Below are 6,070 nucleotides of genomic sequence, written 5' to 3'. Positions count from 1 at the left end.
TAGGGAAACAAAAGGTGCATGGTCATTATTTCTTAAAGTTTTTAACTCACATTATGCTCTGCAGTGAACTGACAGCCTCACATGTCTAAGCAGTTTTTTAATACTTCTTAATGAAAGGCACAGAAGACTTGTGCTTTCTTTCCCCACCTTTCAGTCAGATCCACATCAGCCTAAGCCTGGAAGCTAAATTACTGTGTTGACACTGGGCTTCATCCCACAGGTAGCTCACAAACTCAGAATCCAGGCACAATGAATTTAGCTCTACACCTTCCTTTCCAAACATGCCATAAGGTGTCTAGGTCTCCCCACAGTAGGAGCTACGCTAGGCCAGAGTAAACCACCCTTAACATAACTGATACTACATTTCACCATTTTTCATGTGACTACTCGGAGTAATCGCCACACCACCTAGGAAAGGATGATGTGCAAGGGAAGACTTGTAGCCTTAATGCTTCCCACTATAGAAAATATTTAAAGGCTTTACATACAAGAAAACTACAAACCAAAGAACACACATACCATAGCAGACAAACTTCTGCCTCCAAATTCATATGGTTAAACTGGGCTTCCAGGCATGCTGCTGGGCAAGTGCTGGTACCTCATCTACACTCTGAGCAGCCTTGAAAAGCATTATGCCTTCCAGCCACAGCATAGCTTCTTCCCTTCCTGCTTCTGAGGAGCCAGGAGAGGAGCTGCTCACTGATATCCCATAGAGCTCACCTATGCTGCCCTGCTTTGCCCTTCCTGAAATGCTCTTGCCCAAACACACCTGCATCAGGAGTTAGATGATAGGACCCAACCCAGTTAAAGGGAGATGCTCAATCACCCTTCTGCTCCTCTAATGTAATCTGGTTTTATTGTAACTTAGAGTGTATCTGTGCACTGTTTCTGCATCTAGTTGAACAGATCAATGTTCTGTTAGGCTACACAAACAAACATTGCTTTAAAGTTCCTTTTTCTCTCCTTTTTTTCACCCTCCCCCAAACAGCTAAAAGTATATAATGGTGCTTTGAACAAGATCCTAAAGAGCTATTTCCATAAAGTGGTCCAATTCTTTTTAGAGATGTAAGTACATGAAATTCTTCAAATGCGGGGGGACAATGAGTGAAGATTAAAAAGAAAGTAAAAGATTAAAAGGAAAAGACCATAAGAAAAACTCAAAGGGGGGGAAAAAGATCAAAAAGAGGATTAACCATGTTACTTGTTGTTTTTCAGAAATTAAAGAAGTATGGAGGATAAGGAATTTGTTTCCTTTTGGCCCTAGAAAAATGCCAATTATGGTAGCTAAATTGCCAGGATCACATATCAGTATGCTTTGGAAATGTGAGAAATGGATGGGAAATATAAACACAGGGCAATAGCTTACAGTTATGTTACGAATTAAGCCACAAAAATATCAAGATTTAGTCACTGAATAAGCTGCCAAAGTTAATCTTTCCTGATGAACTTGAGCAGAATCAGAATAGAAGCAACAGAACTGTAGTTTCACAGATCTAAATTGCCTTGTTCACTCACCTTTGCTATCTCCAGCTCCTCACGCACCTAAAATTTCCACTAAAAATCACAGGAAAGAGCGAAAGTGCCTGGGTGCACATGGACAGAAGATCGAGCTCCTTATCTACTGCATGTATTCATTTTAGGAGTTTTTGTAAAGCTTTTAGGGATAAAATTAACTCAGAGTCCCATTTTGGCAAGAGAGCTTGTGATGCTATCCACACTAGCACAGCTTTTGTTTTCCTTTAGATTTTTAGGACACAATAGCAGAATAACCGTTTGGGGGGTGGAGAAACAGCTTCCTTCCAGGTCTTTTAAATATATGGCATTTATGTAGCCCTTGACGGATAAGGATGACAAAAGGAGGCAGGCAGGGATTTCTGCCACAAGCCTGATGAGAGTCTAAGCCCCAGATACGATTTACAAAGATCCACAGAGTAATTTTACCCAAACCGGCTATTTTTACTGAGGCTCACCAGATGGTTTTGCTGTGCTCGGTTCTCAAGAAAATCCCCAGAAGCCACTCGCCAGCGACCCTGATCCTGACCATGCCACGTTGCTGCTCACATGTAGATCACCTGGGACCGCCGCAGCACTAATGTAGCTCCGCCACATTAGTGGCGTCCCACAGTAGCACCTGCAAAGGGAGCGCGATTTAATTTTACACAGTGCTCCATGCGCCAGGAGCCAAGTCCAGAAATGGCACACGCTGTTCCCAGCTGTTCCCAAAGGACAGACCATGCTCTGCCCAAAGGCACCCACCTCTGCCGTAGGCGGGAATGCCTCTGCCCTGGCTGCTCCCCTCAGCCACCCCTCACCGACCCCACACACTCAAGTTAAAAATGCTTTTAGCGGTACTGAGGGGCCACAGCACCATCTCCCCTCCCCACCCGCCATGCGCCTTCCCTGGGACAGCAGCACCCACGTGGAAAACTGTATTTGGGCTTCATCTTCGGGAGAAACCATCCCTCAGGTTTCTCAGAGGATTCCCAGCATGGTTCCTGCTGGCTTCCCTACCCACCCACAGGGAAGGCCATGCTGTTTCCGTCACAGGTGACAGCCAGACACCCTGGCACTGGAGAGACAAAATGGCTGACCCCTCAGCCCTCACTCACCACAGAGCCCAGTCCCACCACCCCTTCTGGCCAAGCACTGTCCCAGCTTACATCCCCGATCTTCCCCACCCCCAGCAAGTCAGAAACTCCTCCCCAGCAGAGGCTGTTATGCTCTGCTCAAGGCTGCCTGCCTCCACAGCTGGTGGATGCCATGTCTTGGCTGATCCCCACAGGACGGGTGCTCCACAGTGGTTTCCAGTGCCCCCCCGCCATCCCTGCCCCAGGCCTGACCCAGCTACACTACACCACGCTTAGAAACGCCTCTAGGCTCTAAAAGAAAAGCTGAACTCCATCTTACCTTTTAACACATTCATTTTCCCTTTTCAAATCAGGCAACCCTGACTGTTTAAAAATTTCCCTCAGGTTTCGCAGCCAGGTAAAACTGTGAGGCGCCATTTTGGAACCACTGCAGTTTGTGCAGGTGCCCGCCAGCACTGCTCTGCCCCGAGGCCTGGCAGCGGGAAGCCATCGCAGTGCGGCCTTCCTCTGCTTTCCACAACCTCAGGGCCCGCAGCCGGCGGCCCTCGCTGAGCCAGCGGGGCGGTCACAGCGTTTGGAAAGAGCAGGTAAGTGAGAAACTCTTTAAGTTACGCAGGCACTGGGAAAAAAGGTCACTGGAGGGCCGCAGGGGGAAGGGCCGCAAGGGGGAACAGCCATGACACTGAGGGAAAGGGGGTTCTTCCACCATGTGGAGGCTTCAGATGGAGACAATGGAGAAAGGGTTTGGTCGAACACTGGGTAATGGACTGGACGGAGGGGCAAGACCCCGAGGAGGCTCTGTGCCTGGTATGGTGCAGGAACCGGATGATCCCTGCCAGCCCCGCTGGCCCCTTCGCCGGGATGGATGCAGCGGGGCTAAGGCAGCATTTCAAAAACCTCTGGAGATTTGTACATTTTGTAAATTATTCCAGTACCGACTGCGGGGACGCTCACACAAGGGTGGGCTCCAAAGCAGCTTTGTCCATCTCTGAATTGCTGAGTTATAAAGTGTTACGGGTTCTGTGCAGAGTACCTGTAATGATCATCCTTAAAAAGCTAAATTTTTACGGGTATACGCTCTTGAGATCATTATGAATAAATGCATATATATGGGGAGAAAAATATTTGTGTAAATGGAATGGAGTCTGTGAGAAAAAAACATGGATAATTGTACAGAGGCGTAAGAAAAACTGAGAACATAACTGTGTACAGGACAAGTAAAGACATCCGTGTGAGCGCTGAAAGGAGAGTGCGGAAAGAAACAAGCAGCTTAACATTTGGTTATGGCCTAAGGGACAAACTTTGCTGAAGATGAAGACACCGAATAGTTAATAAAGCTTCTGAACTGTTTTCAATTCTCAGACAAGGAAGCAATAGTTCTGCTCTTATCAGCAACTGCTCTTTCATATTTGTGTATCAAGCTAGGTTTATTAAATTATTCAGCAAAGGTCAAATGTGATGTGTCTTCCTAGTTTTATTATGATTTTTCATGACATTGCCTGAGTAGCTGAATAATAAACAGTGCATGTCAAAACGCTGCAGTGTCCGAGCTATCCACAGGCACTCTGGATTGTGAGCCTATTCCGTCATCAGTTCTGAGGCAATATAAATGCATTAAGTGAAGATTTAAACTATGTGTGAGCACTGCAAAGCGCTGCTTGTGGAACCACGATGGCAAAACAGAACCCAGCGCCAGCACCGTGTATACGCACTGATTTTGAAGCCTGCTTGTACAATAAATACTTTGTAAGTTTTTGAACCTGATTAACCATCTAGCTGCAGCACTTTTCTTCCTGTGACTGATGAGAACTTCCCAGCCTGTGATGAGCTGCCCAGAAGTGCTGGGAGAGAATAGATAGTGAAAATCTGACAGACCACGTGGCCTATTACCTACAATGAGTGCAGAAGGAGACTGTAATTTTGGTTATTTTACAGTAGACAAATAACAGATTCAGATCAACTCATGTGATTCTTTAAGATAACCCTATGACTCTGTGTAAATACACGCACTGATTTATGGTAACACTAGCTACAGAATAAACTGAAAGTCACACGACTTTTTTAGGCAGTGGCGAATGAGCATTGCCATGTCATATATAATCTAAACAAAATACCTATCTAATGTTAACTGAACAGAAATTTAGCAATTTAATTTAGTGTAGTTGTTCATATTGTTCCAGATTATTTTTGTCTGGCTCTAGGCAATATCTAGATGTCATTGGAAAAGCCAAAAGAAATTAAAAATGGGATCTTCTAATCAGGATGCAGGTTTTCTTGCAATTATTAAGCGAACAACAGAACATTGAAGTGAGCAATACAAAGAAGTTGATGAATTCAAGCTGTTCCAGGTTTCTGATGGTCTCATTGATATTGCCTTACATTAATTTCTTGTTATTTTATACAGGGATACCTTTTAGTAATCCACTTTATAGACCTTAAGGCTGGAAGAATTTATGGATAGAAAACATTGAGGACTTTCATAGTTACTAACTTAACTACATGCTACAAAAATGTATGCTTTACACGTTAGCAGTAACCAACAGCACTCTGACGAGGGAATATATTTCTTACATGTAAGAAATGTATCACAGAATTCAGACATAACAAACAATTTGCATACTATAGTCTGTCATAATTCTGGGAAAACGCAAATACATCCTTGCTACATAAATTATTAGTAGCACTTGATAATTTGGGGTGAGTTTTGGATTTCAAAAATCAAGTAACTTTGTATTTTGTCATTAAGTTTGGAGATCTGGGTTACAGACCTGTAGCCAGATTTTTAAAGTTTGAATTTGCACAGAGTTTAACTTAGGGATTAAAAAATCTAGCTCTAATATCACCCATATGCAGAAACAGATTTCTGAGGACATAGATCCTGTTTAACAATCGGCTCTTTTCAGTGAAGATTTGTAGGTTCAGATAGGCATTTTGCACCTTTCAAAATAGCGATAGAAAGAAGCAGTTCAACAGGATTTGTCATATGGACAGACGAAAGGCTTTTCAGCAATACTGAGTAGAAAACACCCGTGACTACTGCAGAAGATGTTTATTTATAGGTTTTGTTTAAATGGGATACACTGAATTATCCAGGGAAAAGAGAAGGAAAATAGGTGCCGAAGAATTATTTTCCTAGCCCATTTATTAAATAATACATGTGGTCAAATAAAGGAACAGTAACATATACCAGCGTAAGTATATGCCAAAATGCATATATTGGGTTTTTGATGGCAGTAGAGGTTATTTATAGATAAAGGAAGATTTAAAAGCAAAGAATAAATTAGAAATCACAGTTGTGCCACAGGGAATAACTTTTTTTCATCAAAGCCTGCCTCTCAAGAGTTTCCAGTTCTTATGAGAGGACAGGACAGACAGTTGGTTAAGCAGCTTTTGTTATTTATTTCCATCTTGTAAACTATGCACACCCCCCCCCCCCCCAAAAAAAAAGGAAGGACCCGCAAACACACCCTCTTTTCCCCCAC

Source organism: Phaethon lepturus, unplaced genomic scaffold (assembly GCF_000687285.1).
Source record: "Phaethon lepturus isolate BGI_N335 unplaced genomic scaffold, ASM68728v1 scaffold10802, whole genome shotgun sequence".
Lineage (NCBI taxonomy): Eukaryota > Metazoa > Chordata > Aves > Phaethontiformes > Phaethontidae > Phaethon > Phaethon lepturus.
The sequence above is the reverse complement of the archived record's forward strand: the minus strand, read 5'-3'. Positions refer to the sequence as shown.